General features: G+C 51.4%; 1 protein-coding gene across 2 annotated transcripts in view; it reads left to right on the top strand.

The window, feature by feature from the left end:
- The first annotated feature begins 8,502 nt into the window (after positions 1-8,502).
- NDST1 (N-deacetylase and N-sulfotransferase 1) overlaps positions 8,503-15,657 on the top strand; it is an 87,416-nt gene continuing 80,261 nt past the window's right edge. The window contains exons 1-2 of one of the 2 annotated variants that reach the window (XM_043464955.1): positions 8,503-9,007; positions 9,888-9,947. The gene's annotated coding sequence lies outside the window, so the exon portion shown is untranslated. Of the gene's footprint in view, positions 9,008-9,278; positions 9,439-9,887; positions 9,948-15,657 lie in introns of those variants that run through there. The other variant, XM_043464956.1, reaches the window with a different exon arrangement.

Below are 15,657 nucleotides of genomic sequence, written 5' to 3'. Positions count from 1 at the left end.
CTAAAAAAATAATACAAATAAATCTAAATAAAAAAACAGAAACAGACTCACAGATATAGAGAACAAATTTATGGTTACTGAAAAGTAAGGTGGGGGAGGAATAAATTAGGAGTATAGGATTAACGGATATACACTACTATACATAAAATACATGTTGTTGTTCGGTTGCTCAGTGGTGTCCGACTCTTTGCGACCCCATGAACTGCAGCATGCCAGGCTTCCCTGTCCTTCACCATCTCCTGGAGCTTGCTCAAACTCATGTCCATTGAGTCAGTGATGCCATCCAATCATCTCATCCTCTTATCATCCCCTTCTCCTCCTGCCTTCAGTCTTTCCCAACATCCTGGTCTTTTCTAAGGAGTCAGCTCTTCTCATCAGGTGGCCAAAGTATTTAAGCTTCAGCTTCAGCATCTGTCCTTCCAATGAATATTCAGGACTGATTTCCTTTAGGGTTGACTGGTTTGATCTCCTTGCTGTCCAAGGGACTCTCAAGAGTCTTCTCCAACACCACAGTTCAAAAGCATCAATTCTTTGGTGCTCAGCCTTCTTTATGGTACAACTCTCACATCCATACATGACTACTGGAAAAACCATAGCTTTGACTAGACAGACCTTTGTTGGCAAAGTTATGTCTCTGCTTTTTAATATGCTGTCTAGGTTTGGCATAACTTTTCTTCCAAGGAGCAAATGTCTTTTAATTTCATGGCTGCAGTCACTATCTGCAATGATTTTAGAGCCCCAAAATATAAAATCTATCACCGTTTCCATTCTTTCCCCATCTGTTTGCCATGAAGTAATGGGACCGGATGCCATGATCTTCGTTTTTTGAATGTTGAGTTTTAAGCCAGCTTTTTCACTCTCCTCTTTTACTTTCATCAAGAGACTCTTTAGTTCTTCCTCTCTTTCTGCCATAAGAGTGGTGTCATCTACATATCTGAGGTTATTGATATTTCTCCCGACAATCTTGATTCCAGCTTGTGCTTCATCCAGCCCAGCATTTCACATGATGTGCTCTGCATATAAGTTAAATAAGCAGGGTGACAATATACAGCCTTGACATACTCCTTTCCCACTTTGGAACCAGTCTGTTGTTAACTGTTGCTTCTTGACCTGTATACAGGTTGCTCAGGAGGCAGGTAAGGTGCTCTGGTATTCCCAACTCTTGAAGAATTTTCCACAGTTTGTTGTGATCCACACACGTCAGAGGCTTTGGCGTAGTCAATGAAGCAGAAGTTTTCCTGGAACTCTCTTGCTTTTTCTATGATCCAACAGATGTTGACAATTTGATCTCTGGTTCCTCTGCCTTTTCTAAATCCAGTTTGAACATCTGGAAATTCTCAGTTCACGTATTGTTGAAGTCTGGCTTGGAGAATTTTGAAAAAAATTGAAAAATATATGTAGCAATAACAATTTACAGCTCAGGGAATCATATTCAATAACCTACAATGGAATATAATCTGAGGAAATATATATAACAATTACTTTCTGTACATCTGAAACTAACACAATATTATAAATCAACTTTACTTCAATTAAAAAAATGTATTTAGCACCTGGGTATCAAATGAAGAGAACTGAAGAATGTGGAAGCCAGATAGTGGAGGAGTGGATGAGAAATGGCCTGGGGGTGAAGGAAAGACCAGTGCAGAGCCCCTCTGGAGAGGTTGGCAAAAGAACCGATTGCTTGTGATCCTTGGCTTCTGCCCCCAGATTGGCAGGCTGGAACTGGGCCCTGCCTCACCCTCAGAGGACTTTGAGCCTATTGCAGTTACCAATTTATTTACCAATTTATTGCAGTTTAGAGACCACAAGTGCTTGTGAGTGTTTTTCTTTTGCCAGGTTGTAATTGGTGCATCACAATGGACACAGTAAAAAAAGGGAAATTAACCGATTTACATTTGTTTGCAGAAGCCATTATCTTCTCTGTGTGAAGATTCTGAAGATCTTTCACCCTCCATCCCTGTTCTCTTGGTCAAGTTGAACCCTCTAAGGACTTGGAAGGCCCGTGGCCTGAAATCCCGTTCAGCTGCAGCTCAGCTCTTTGAACAGTCGAGGGGATCTCCCACAGGTTGGCCAAACCTCCATTTTCTCATCTTTAAAATAGGGTGAAAAGTCCTCCACTGTGAAAAACTCTCAGGACTACTGTGGAGTCACCAGAAACTGGTTTACAGAATGGGAAAAGGCTTTAGAAAACACGGGGAAAGTGCTGCACCTGCAAAAGATTGTGCTTGGCCCAGGCAGCTCCTGGGAATGAAGGAAAGGGCTGAGGAAGGCGGGACACACATCCTTGGGTGGGCTCTGCCTGAAACAGGAAGCCTGGCCCCAGGGTCAGGACTGCTTTGGAAACCAGCTACAGGTGCTCTTCATCAGCAGCAGCGTAGATGAAAGTGGGGGTGCAACAGGGAAGGGTTGGGAGAACCCCGTGGAAGTGAGGAAGTAGGCCACGGAACCCAGGTGGTCCTGCAGTTTGGGGACTCATTGCCCCTGGGCACTGAGGGGTGGGGTAAATGGTAAGAATGTAGCCTTTGGGTTGGGTGGACCTGGATTTGAAAACTCCTCTGCCACTCCTGTCTGGGAGACCATGGGGCAGTTGTTTGACCTCTTTGAGCTACAGCTTTCTGGGCTGCTCAATAACAAATGGAAAGCAGGTAGCATGCACCAGAGTAAATGATTAAGTGCTGTTAATTGCTCCTGTCTCCCACATCTGACCATCTTTTGTTGCATTCCAGGACAGTTTATATCCATTTTCCATCTGATAACCCGCCCATTTCACAGATTTTTTCCTTCATTTGTTTAACAGAAAGCAAATAGTCCCTGTACTTGAAGAAGTGTGTGTCTGTGTAGGAGAGAGAGAGAGAGAAAGACAGGAAACTCTTACAGCATGTGGTCAATGCTGTAATTACGGTGACCATGTTCTCCAAACCACAAATCAGGTCACATGGTCAGACAGAGGCTATTTTCTGCCTCCACTGAAGTCCAACATGAAATCACACGTAGTTACACATTCATTGAATTACCTTTTACTTTTTTAGAGAAGCAAATGACATGAAATTTGGATTCTCCATGACAAATCGCATCATCGTCCCAGAAAATCACTAGAGCTGTGACTAAGTCCCATACAGAGAGCCCTGGCAGGAGCAGGAAGACTTCCTGTAGGTGGTGCTGCTTAAATGGGGTCTCGATGTCTGAATAGGAGGTCTCCAGGCAGAGAAAGATGGGGTGACCTTAGTGCCCTGTGACAGGACCTACCCTTCCTGTTCTACAGAAAACCTTGTTAGAAACTGGGGGTGGAGGTAAGGTAGGCAACAGTGTCTATTTTTAGTTACTTTTCGCTTTCATGTTTCAAAGATCTCCTGGGAAATAGAATTGTTACAGGCCACTACAACACAGTTACAATGCATCCTATCTTGTGATGCATTTACATGTTTGTCTCTGCAGTGGAATGTACATTCCTTGAGGACACGGGGGCCACATCTGTCTTGTTCATCTCTGTGTCCCTCTACTTCCCCTCCCCAACCAGGATGATGTGAGGAAAACTCTAGGAGAGGTACTAATCAATGTCAAATGAAAAAAATGTACAAAATGCTGTGAATGGGCATTTTGCAGGCAGACATTGTTCTTGTTTTGTGATGACTCTGTTGACTTTTATTTTGCTTAGTTAGCAAATATGTGCTGGTTGCCGGCCTGCACTGTGCCTAGCACTGGGTGGGGGTCCAGGGCTCAGCTGGGTCTGAGACCAACGTGGGCCTGCGCCAGCACAGCTTGCACTCTAGAGAGAGCCAGCCCACAAGTAACGACAAGGGTGGTGAGGAGGGACTGTGACACGTAGACCTGGAAGTGGTCTCGGTTAGGGGCACAGGGGGAGCCTCAGAAGGAAGTGAGATTTAATCTGATGCGCCCCAAACAAAAACTAACCACTTAGCTAACATTTTCAGTTCAGTTCAGTTCAGTAGCTCAGTCGTGTCCGACTCTTTGCGACCCCATGAATCGCAGCACGCCAGGCCTCCCTGTCCATCACCAACCCCCAGAATTTACCCAAACTCATGTCCATTGAGTCAGTGATGCCATCCAACCATCATCCTCTGTCGTCCCCTTCTCCTCCTGCCCTCAATCTTTCCCCACATCAGGGTCTTTTCAAATGAGTCAGCTCTTCGCATCAGGTGGCCAAAATATTGGAGTTTCAGCTTCAACATCAGTCCTTCCAATGAACACCCAGGACTGATTTCCTTTAGGATGGACTGGTTTAATAGAACTTATTATGTGACAGGGGCTTCCCTGGTGCTTCAGTAATAAAGAATCCACCTGCCAATGCAGGAGACATAGGTTTGATCCCAGGGTCAGGAAGACCCCCTGGAGAAAGGAATGGCAACCCACTCCAGTATTCTTGCCTGAGAAATCCCCTGGACAGAGGATCCTGGCGGGTTACAGTCCATGGGGTTGCAAAAGAAGTCGGACACAACTTAGGGACTAAACAACAACAACTTCATGTGACAGGCACCATTCTCAGGGCTTCTTTACATGTTTAACTCATTTAATGCTCACAATGGCCCTATGAAGTGCAGACTACCATTATCTCATTTTAGAGATGAACACAGAAAGTTTGAAAAACTGGCCCACGGTCACACAGCTTGTAGAGCCAGAATTCAAACCCAGTTAGTCTACACACTCAACAGGGAATTAGGTAAAGGGGAAGGCCAGGCATATCATTTAGGACAAGAGATAAGGCTAGACAAGTTGGGGAATTTATTGTGAGAGCAATGGGAAGTCATTGATGGCTTTAAGTAGAATGAACATGGTGAGGTTACATTAGAGGAGGCAGAGTGGGGGCAAGGGAGCTGTTGACATGGGCCAAGGCAGACAAGATGGTGACTTGGACGAGTGTGGTCGTGATGAAGAGGACGGCATAGGATTGGGTTAGAGAAAAGCAACCGGAGGCAGAGCCAGTGGAACTGGCTCATGGATGGGATGCGGGGAGAAGGGGCTTGTGTCAGACTTCTGGACTGGACATGTCCATGGAGGAGGAGGAGAAGCAGGTTTGAGCAGATGCAGGTTTGGAAGTTCACCCTTTGATTTATGGCGTTGGATAAAGGGGACCTTGGGACAACCGAGGAGCATGTCGAGTGGTCAGTGAGGGGGACAGTTGGACTGAGGAGAGGGTGTGGGCAGTGGCGGTTATCAGAACAAAGAAGGTCCCCAAAGCTCCAGGAGATGTGGGTGTGTCCTGAGGGGATGGAGGAGCAGGGCATCTCGACAGTCCTCCTCAGAACCCCCCAGGGCAGGGTCAGAAATGGGAGTCCTCAGCTCCACCTAGACCCTAGACCCAGGGAGGCCAGTTCCCTGGGTGGGGTCTGGGCGTGGCCTTTTTGCAGGCTTTCTGGGTGACACTAGCCTTGGGCCCAACTTGGTGAACAGTAACTCTGAGGACTTGAGAAGAGTTGGAAGAACTGTCAGGGATGGGGAGTTACCCTGGCTCACAGCCTCCCTGCCCCCAACCCCCCGGCTCCATTGATGAGATGTGGCCCTCGCTCAGCTCGGGCAGGAGGATAGCTGTGTGACCTGACTGGCCTCCCGTAGCGTGTCTCTCATCACCTCCGTCACCTGCTTACAGCCTTCTCACTCCAGCTGGCCCTCAGGATAACATCCCTTCCATTGGACCCCTCATAGCAGGTCACCCATAAACCGCTCCCGATCCACCTCTCCAGCTTTCTTGCTCATTCCTTCCTTCCTGTTTCCTTCCCCTTCCCCCTACCCCTGTCCATGCAACACTCAGCTTTTCCTGAATGCTTTCCATGTGGCCTGTAACAGGTTGTTCCTTATACCGGGAATGTCCGTCTCCTAAAACCGATTCCTTCCGGTTTCTCTGGATCCTGCTCAGAGGCTGCTTCCCCCTCAGAGTCCCTTGTTCTGCTCCCCTCTTACTGTGGGCCACAGCACTTGCCCTAGGTCTGAGGGGATGGAGGAGCAGGGCATCTTAACAGTGTCCCTCAGAACCTCCCAGGGTATGGGTTAGAAATGCGAGTTCTCAGTTCCACCCAGACCCTAGACCCAGGGAGGCCGATTCCCTGGGTAGGGCCTTTTTGCAGGCTTTCTGGGTGACAGTGAGCTGGAGGGCCTTGGGCCCTCAACTCAGGAAGCCTCTGGACACAGAGAGAGACATGCAGATCATCTCCAAACACACCCGGACACTTCTTGAGAGTGCAGATCTGTGTCCTTTCAACCCTGTATCTGTTACCAAGAACACAGGGCCTGACACAGGGAAGATGCCTGCAGGACCTCATGTGGATGAAAATGGTCTTCTAAAGCAGATTTGAGTGTAAGATTCTGGAGCTTGTTTACCTGCCCAAGACCCAGACAGTATTCAGGGACTTTGACTGCAGGAACATGGATTATAAAAGAGAATTTGTTGGTGGATGCTGATTTCCCTGGCTAAACTGATGGCATGGCTGGAGTATGCCCTAGAAGTCACAAGCCTGTTTTTGAATAAGGCCTGCAGTTTGGGCCTGTGGTCACCAACCCTAGGCTAAGTCCTACTGACTGTGCTCCATCTAAAGCTGTCACATGGACATGACTGGTCTTGAGCCTGGTCCCATCCCCTAGCAGCATACCTTGATCAGGCCTTTGAGTCTTTCCCTCTCTGAGACATGAGTGGGCTGGCTGAAATCCCTCCTCCCTCTCAACCACCTCCCCCCCCCGCCCCCCGCCCCCGGCCCACCAGCACAGGGAGGTTACTCTTTAGGGAAATTGGGGTGAGTCTGTCTTACTCTTAAGTGTCTGGCTTGACTTTTCTACTTCTGGCTTTGCTTTGGTTGCTCTTTTTTTTTTTTCACTTATATTTTTTGTTTTATTGCAAGATATTCACTTTATAGTTTTGTGCTGGTTTCTGCCACACATCAACATGAATCAGCCACAGTTATATACATTTGCCCCCTCCCTCCTGAACCTCCTTCCCATCTTCTACCCCATCCCACCTCTCTAAGTTGTCACAGAGCACTGGGTTGAGCTGCTTGTGCCACAGAGCAAATTCTCACTGTCTGTTTTACATATGGTAATGTATATGTTTCCATGCTTCTCTCTCACTTCTTCCCACCCTGTCCCTCCCATACCATGTCCACAAGTCTATTCTCTATATTTGTGTTTCCATTTCTGCCCTGCAAATAGGTTCATCAGTACCGTCTTTCTAGATTTCATACACGTGTTAATATACAGTATTTGTCTTTCTCTGACTTACTTCACTCTGTAAAATACTCTAGGTTCATCCACCTCATTAGTACTGACTCAAATGCATTCTTTTTTATTTTTTTAATTTTTTTAAATGCATTCTTTTTTAAAGCTGAGTAACATTCCATTGTGTGTATGTACCACAGCTTCTGTATCCATTCATCTGTCAGTGGACATCTAGGCTGCTTCCATGCCCTCAGTTCGGTTCAGTTCAGTCGCTCAGTTGTGTCCAACTCTTTGCGACCCCATGAATTGCAGCACGCCAGGCCTCCCTGTCCATCACCAACTCCCAGAGTTTACTCAAACTCATGTCCATCCAGTCGGTGATGCCATCCAGCCATCTCATCCTCTGTCATCCCCTTCTCCTCCTGCCCCCAATCCCTCCCAGCATCAGGGTCTTTTCCAATGTCCTAGCTACTGTAAAAAGTGTTGCAACGAATAATGGGGTGCATGTGTTTTTGTCAGGTATGGTTTTCTCAGGGTATATGCCCAGTAGTGGAATGGCTGGATCATGTGATAGTTCCATATTTTTTTTTCTTAAGCTTTGCTCCTACAGTGAGGTAATCTTGAGCCTCTGAAGGCCCTTAGGAAACCACCGATCTATTGCTTTCCAAATTTGCTCTAGTCTCACTCCAGGCCCATGAGTCAGACCTGTAGGGTAGGGTAGGGGCCTGGTGATCTACATCATTAAACAAGCCCCTTATGGCTCCTAATCAACCAATCAACTAATGACCCAGCCCTTCATCTTACGGACAGGCTCATGGATGGCAAAAAGCCCCACCTGGAACAAACACATCTGTGTGCAGGCTCCGGCTCTCAGCCACTTAAGAGACTCCCAGAAATCATTTTGTCTTTCTGGGCCTCGTGGTTCTCATCTGTTTAATGAGCATGACCACTGTAATCCTGCCTAATTTGCAGGGTCCTTGAGATCCTTGAAATAACACTGGAGGTGGGAAACTGAGGCTCAGTGGGAGAAGAGACTTGCACAATGTCATCCATCTCTTCATCTGCCTGTTACGTGCCAGGCTCTGGGAATTCAGCTGGGAACAACTTGTTGGGGGAAGATGCCATTCTAGTAAACAATGAAACCAGTAAATGAACAAGATAATCACGATAAAGGGAATAAAGGGGTTTTCGAGATTAAGGGCAAAAGGGTAGAGGGTGCAGGGAAGAACTGCGCAGGCAGGAGGGGTCACTCCAGCAGAGACCTGGTTGTTGCGGAGCCCTCCTCCCAGAGGAGGCCCTGGAGGGCTGTCACAAGCCTAGTGGCGGCAGAGCCACGAGGCGCCCTCGGGCCCGCCGGGCCGCTCCCAGGGCCCTTGGAAGCACGGCGGGCGCGGGTCTTTGTCTCCCTCGCTCTCTGCAGCCTCTCCGACCCCCCAGTGCTGTTCCCTCCTTGACCCCGAATAACTTGTTGGCTTCACTCGGGCTTTATTTCGTCGAGGTCACCGCCTCCGGGACTCCCGGCAGCCGCCTCGGGCCCTCGTGGGTCCCGCATCTGACACCCCCTCCCGCCCCCGCCCCCTACCCGCTCCGAGACTGGGGTCAAAGGCAGCCCGCGTCACGTGGTCGCCGAGCAGCACCGAATCGGCCGGGAGAGCCGAGGGAGAATCCGGGTGGAAGCCGAGAAATCCAGCCCCGATAGCAGCGCCCAGTCCCGCCCCGGCCCCCGCCCCGGGGTGCTCGCCGCACGCCCGCCGGCCGCTCGGGCCTCCGGCGCCGATCTCTGGCCGGCACCCACGCTCCATCACGGGATCGAAACCCGCCTCCACCGCCGAGATTCGGGGAGGTAGGCGCCGGGGCCAGAGGGTGTAAGGGGAGGCAGGCGGGGGGGTGGGGGGGGTCCCTTGGCGCGCGGGTTCACCTCGGTGTTCCGCGGGCCCGCGCGGGGGCGAGGTGGCGTGCCCCAACTTCCAGTCTCCAGGGAGACCCCCCCCCACCTCCCACCGCGGGATGAGGGGGGAGGCTGAGCGGTGCTCCAGCGCAGTGCCGGGGGCCGGGACTGGGGGCTGGGCACCGCAGGAGGGCCTGGGGGTGGAGAGCCTGCGGAAGGCGGGGCGGCGGCGGCGGCGTGGGGTGGGGGCGGCGGGAGGCGGCCGCGAAGGGGTTAACCCTGGCCCGGGCCAGTGCCCCGCGGCGCGCGCTCGGCCCGGGGGACCCAGGCGTCCGGCGGCTCGCCGGGAGCGCCCCCTCCCCCGGGTGGCGCCCTAGCTGAGGCAGGTAAGAGGCTGGGAGGGCCGGGGCCGGCCAGTCCCCTGTCGCCGAGCCGGCGGGGCCCGAGTCGAGCCGGGCGTGCAGGCCGCGCGGGGCCCGAGTGGCTGCCGGCTCAAGTTTGGTGCGGGCGGGCGCCGGCCGGGCTCGCAGCGTCCGCGGGGCCCCGCGCGCGGGGGTGGGAGGACAAAGGGGTGGGGGACCGCGCGGGGGCCGGGGGCAGGCCGGGGTGCGGGCGAGGGCAGCGCGGCAGCTGTAGGTCACGGATAATGTCACTCACGAGGAATGCCCCCTCCCCCTCCCCACTCCCGAACAGGGGAAACTTTTGTCTGGCGAGGGAGGGGGTTAGAGGCCGGGTCCCCGCTTCGGGAAGGGTAAGGCAGGGAAGGGTAAGGCAGCCGGACCGGTTTTCCCTGGGTTGTGATCCGCCTGGTCTCTTAACTCCCCTCCTCCCTCAGGTTCTCGGGAGCAAGGACACCCCCCGCTTTGAACGCTGCCCTTTAACAACCTGGGACGAGGTAAGAAGGGGGCGTACGTGGACGCGAGGGCTTTGGGACAAACTGGGAAATTGGGAACTGGCCTCCTGGCTCTTTCCCAGACTCAGGCCCCAGTGGGTCAGCGAGGAGCCATGCCAAGCCCAGGGGATACAGAGCCCCACCATCACACCCCGGTGCTGTACCCACCCGCCCAGAGCATTTGGAATGGCCTGGGCATTATTTTCCATGGTTTGAGGTTCAGATTGACCTGGGGGCCTGTCACTTCCCAGCTCTGTAACCTTGGGCTGGTTCCTTACCTTCCCTTAGCCTCAATTTTCTTACCTGTAAAATGGGCAAAGTGTAAGAATGGGCCAGAATAAGAATGAAATGAGAACCTTTAAGGAGCATGCTTATATTCAACAAGTATTTGTCCTATGTGTACTATAAGCCAGGGCCTGGGCTAATTGCCTTATGTACTTCATCTCATTTAATTCTACCATGTGACTATCAGCAACATTTTACAGAGGTGCAAACTGAGGCACAGAAATCGGGAAGGTTACACAGGTGAGAAGTGGTGGAGCTTGGATTTGACTCCCCTCCCCCAGCCTGAGTCTCAACTACAGGGCTCTATAAGATCCTACTGTGACCCATCTCATTTCCCTTTGAAATTGTCAGGACATCCTTGGCCTTTCCCTTACCCACAGGTGTTGCTCCTTCTGCCCAGTCTCGTGTGGGTTGAGATCTTGTGCCTTGGTTCTTATTATTGTGGGCAGCTGGAGCCTGGGCCTGGTGCTGGATAATGGTCCAAGTTCTGCTGCTGGCTGGGACCATGGAAGCAACTCGCTCGTCGAGCGGGTGGTGCAGGGAGGTGCTCTGCCTGGCTCTGGCTGGGGACAGCTGGCGGCTGTCTCTTCCCAGCACCCAGGGAACTGAAGAACTTTCCAACTCCATTCGGACCAGGTCACTTTCACATCAGCAGGGTGTAGAGATAGGGCCAGGAGCGGAGCCCTTGGGATGATGAGAGATCTATGGCCAAGGGACTTATATTCCAGGTGTCCTTCAGTGTGACTTATTGGCAGGGTCCTCATTGCAAAAGTAATGGGCTGCTTTGGTGCCCCAACCCCAAGCGTCCTTGAGGATAGTCATGAAGGGTGGACTTTGAGCCTGTGTCTCAATTGCAGAATCCTCATGGAAAATGCATGGGTTTCTGAGCCTAGGGGACACTGTCGGCCCTCAGTAAATAGCCCAGAAATGAATGTGGGGTGGCCTAGATGTCCACTCACATAAGTGCTCTGTGCTAGCCCAGTCTTCTGGTGGTGGTACCAGTCCATGACTATGGATCAGGCTCTGAGTAGGGACCTTGAGTAATTTATTTAAAAATAGAAAACAAATTGCTGGTTAGTAAATGACGTATTAAAACAATAGAGTGGGCGTAGATAATAAAGTTTTGGGGAGAGGAAAGTTTGTGCGTTAACTGTTCGAACTGCTCCAGGGGCTGTTTCAGCACTGAGTCTGGGATTTGCAGTGTCCATAGGCTTTTCCTGGACCCTGAGAGTAGGGGGTCCTCTTGGACTGACAGTTCATTGCCAGTTTGTAGGAACAAGAGGGGAAACTCGACTACTTAGCTAGACTTTAAGGGCACTCAGAAATGTGGGGGATTGAAAAGAGTCCTAAGGGATGGTAATGACCCTTGGCATGTGGTCAGACTCTCCTTGACGTCATGAAAAGCAAGAATCAACAGGTGAAGGGAAGAGAAGCAGCAAGAATGAAAAGATGGATAGTGACTCTCTGGACACAGGGGTATGCAAAGACAGTTTTACAATCACAAATTGAGGATGTGTTAAAGGTATGAAATCATAAGCTGGGGGTTGACCTAGGGGCCAACTGAGAAACCCTGCATGTGAGACACTTAGGAATGGACTCTGGTTTTCGCAGCTTAGAGCTTTCTCTGCCCTGGGCTTTGGACCTGCGTGACCCGTCTTCCAAACTTTGAGGTCAAAAACAGGCCTGTAAGTCCCTGGAGACTGGGCAGACTTCTGCTTGTTTGGAATTTGGTTTAGGATATAGCTTGAAATATCTGGACTGTTTGGAGAACTTGGACATTCTTTATCTGAAATGGAACGTTCGGGTAATTTGTTAAATATGTATGGAAAATGTCTGTGGACGGGGGTGACTGGGAAATGAAATGGGGTGAGGTGCTGCTGCTTTCTGACTGGAGAGTCTGCTAATCTGATGGGGGAGGGAAGGCAAGGATCAAGTGATGGCGAAGAGGCAGGATGTGATCAGTGATAGATGGGCTTTGGAAGGTCAGTGGAGGGGAAAAGCTCTTCTGGTTATTAATGTCGACAGGGCTTCCTGGGGGAGGAAGTGCTTGTGAGGGTGCAGGCAGTGGGAAGGGGGGCAGTGGGAGGCAAGATCAGGTCATGGGGAGCTTGCAGTATCCTGCTCAGGAGTTTGGATTTTATTCTGTGGCTGGTGGAGAGGACAGAGGTTTGTAAGCAGCTCATTGAGTTGGTGCCTGTTACTGTGTCTTGTGCCAGGCTCCTTACAGACGCTCCATTGAAATCTCACAATACCCCTGCAAAGTAGCTGCTTGCTGCTCACCCCCAACCCCACCCCATCTTCAGATGAGGAAATGGAGGCTCAGAGGGGTTGAGTCACTTACAGACCTGTGTTTGAGCCCAGGCGTGAACTGTTTCTGCCCTCTTGTGCTGCTTCTCTTGGGGGTCATTTGGCTGGAGATGGTGGCAAGACTGGCAGGGTTGAGACCAGCTCAGAGATGATGCTAATTGTGGTCCAGCAGAAAGTTGACCGAAGTCTGACTCAGGCCACAGGACGGACTGAGAGGGAAGGAGGGGGAGGCTACAGGACTTTGTAGGTGCCTTGAGGATGGGGTCATCACAGGTGGCCTCAGGTTTGGGGAAGGACCCATAAGTGGCCGTGTCACTGCTTTCACTTCCCTACAGGGCTGTCTCTGGGCAGAGGGCATAATCTTGTCCTGTGTGGCTCTCAAGGGCAGAGACAGCCCCAAGGGTGACAGTGAAGCTAACGGGCATAAACTGCCTGGGAAGGCAGCAAGGTCCCATTGCTGACAGCACGCAGAGGACCTGGAGAGGGTGCAGAAAGCATGTGCCAGCACGGTCAGGCCTGGGTGACTTCTCTCAGTTCCCTTTTCACCCGAGAATCTCAGCGTTTAGGGTGTGCTTGACCCATTTCCACTTCATTTTTCTCATCGCTTTTCAGAACTGCCCCTTCCTGTGCGTTTCCAGAAGTTCCTCTGCGGCGCTCTGCCTGGGAGAGCCCGTGCCCCACAGAAACCCTCAGCCCAGCTGCCCTTTCAGAGACCCCTCAGAATTTCTAGATCAGCCACCAAAGCCCGAATTGCCAGGGCCTGTGGTTTCACATAGGCCTGGAACCTTCTGCCTTCCTTTCTCAGCCTGTGAAATGGGTTCAGTCTGTCTTTCCTCAAATATGAGGAAATAAGGCTGAATCATGAATCAGGCTGACTCAGTCAGGGGCTGGTTTGAAAGTGAGGAGTGGATGGGGTGGGATATGTGTGTGTGGGGGGCCAGGGGTATCTGCCTCCCTCGCCTCATTAGAGGTTAGAGTCTCCCAGTCTCAGGGCTCACCAGCCAACGTACTTTCTTCTGCCTGTGGGGCTGTTACAAAGCTCTGTCAGCTTCAGCTTGGAGGTTGAGAGCTTGGAAGAAGGGGTGGATGGGGGTGTCTTGGACTGTGTGGCGTTGGGGCTAAAGCCAGTCTGTCACCAAAGGAATTACAGAGGTCCTCAATGGCTCAGTGGTAAAGAATCTGCTTGCAGTGCAGGAGATGCAGAGATTTGGGTTCGGTCCCTGGGTCGGGAAGATCCCCTGGAGGAGGGCATGGCAACTCACTCCAGTATTCTTGCCTGGAGAATCCCATGGACAGAGGAGCCTGGTGGGCTGCAGTCCATGGGGTCACAAAAGAGTCTGACATGACTGAGCGTACACACACACACAGCCTAACGCTCTTATCTCGGTGAAGAAAAGTTTGTGTCCAGTTGCCTCCTGGACCTTTTTATTCCTGCTTGTTTTATTTGTTGATACAGATTGGATTAGTCTAATTTTAATTGTGCACTGCAAATGAACACTTATTTGAGGGCCAGGCATGGAGGTGGGTGGCTTGCTATGTGACCACAGTGCCCTATCTTCCAGTCCCCCTTGACCCTCACAAAGAAACTGTCCCCTTTCCCTCCCTGTGTGTGCCCAGTCCCTTCCTCTCTCCACATCTCTGCTCACAGAGAGGACGCTGCACCCCAGTCACTTTCGCCCACCCACCCCAGAGTCCCTCCCCAGCCAGTACCCAGCTCCAGCATGACCTCTTTCTAAATCCACAGAGCTAGTACTGCCTGCTCCCTGCTTTCCATGCACAGTCTGTTATCTGGGCCTCTACAGGGACCTCCATACACCGGGTTTTGAATTCTGGCCCCTTAAGGACATGTCTCATCTCCTCCAGGCGCCATGCTCTGGAGGCGGTGGCTGCAGACAGCCTGTTTCTGCCCCACTGGATTTGGGCAGCTTTGCACAGTGGAGTCAGAAGTCCCAGGTTCACGTCCCAACTCTGTCATCGTTAGCTTGGGATCTAGATCACATTACCTAAATCTCTCTGGGCATGGTTTTCCTCAACTGCAGAATGAGGATAGTAGTAGTCCTATTTTGCAGGGAGATGGAGCAGATCTGTGCCTGACCCAGTGTCAGAGCCCAGTAAGTGGGAGCTGTTCAGAGATAACAATGGTTATCACAATTGTTTAGGAGGTGATCTCTGTCTCTCGAGATGAAGGGAAGACTCTTGGGATTTCTAAGCTTTCTGTCTAATGACTTGAGGCTTGTGTGGTTGAGGAAACTGTGACTGGAGAGAGAGGCATGGCAGCTGCCCGTCTCATCCTGGAAGCCTGGCAGGGTGTCATTCTCTTGGTTACATCTGAATTTCCTTTTTTTAACTAATTTTATTTATTTATTTTTGACTATCCTGGGTCTTCAGTGCTGCACAGGCTTTTCTCCAGTTACAGAGAGTGGGGGCTACTCTCTGGCTGTGGTTTGTGGGCTTCTCATTGCGACGGCTTCTCTCATCGTGGCGCACAGGCAGGAGGGCCTCTGTGGTTGCATCTCGGGGACTCCGTGATTGCAGTTACCGGGCTCAGTAGTTGTGGAGCATGGGCTTTAGTTGCTCTGTGACATTTGGGATCTTCTCAGGGGATCGAACCTGTGTCTCCTGCATTGGCAGGTGGATTCTTTATCACTGAGCCACCAGGGAAACCCGTTCTTCTCTTCTTCCATGGTTAAGATGCTCATGTTCTGTAGTCCCAGCCTCCTCCTTGGTGGCCCTGTTGAGTGGTATCTAAAACTTGTGCCAGATAGATTGGCCTAGCTGGCAGGCCTCGTGACTGCCCTCAAGACCAGGGGCCCATACCCTAGACTGTGGGCAACTGTGGAGGCCGCAGCCTCTGTAGCCCTCCTGCCCAGCCTCCCTGTGCTCCAGGCAGGGGGAGAGGATGGTGGCAGGGAGAGTTGACCTGGGCCGGATCTCAGGGTGGGCTGATGGGGACACGCATTGAGAAGAGGCTGGGAACCAGGCTCTGGAGCAGGATAAGCTGGGTTCACATCTCTGCTGGGTCAGTTCCTGCTTGGTGGGACCCTGGGCGAGCTGTTGTAGGTTCTCATCTGTACAGAGGGGATAACTGTCCTCATCTCACGGCATTTAGAAAGAAAACACA

The sequence above is a fragment of the Cervus canadensis genome, chromosome 4, assembly GCF_019320065.1.
Source record: "Cervus canadensis isolate Bull #8, Minnesota chromosome 4, ASM1932006v1, whole genome shotgun sequence".
Classification (NCBI taxonomy): domain Eukaryota; kingdom Metazoa; phylum Chordata; class Mammalia; order Artiodactyla; family Cervidae; genus Cervus; species Cervus canadensis.
This window is presented reverse-complemented; position numbering and strand designations above follow the sequence as displayed.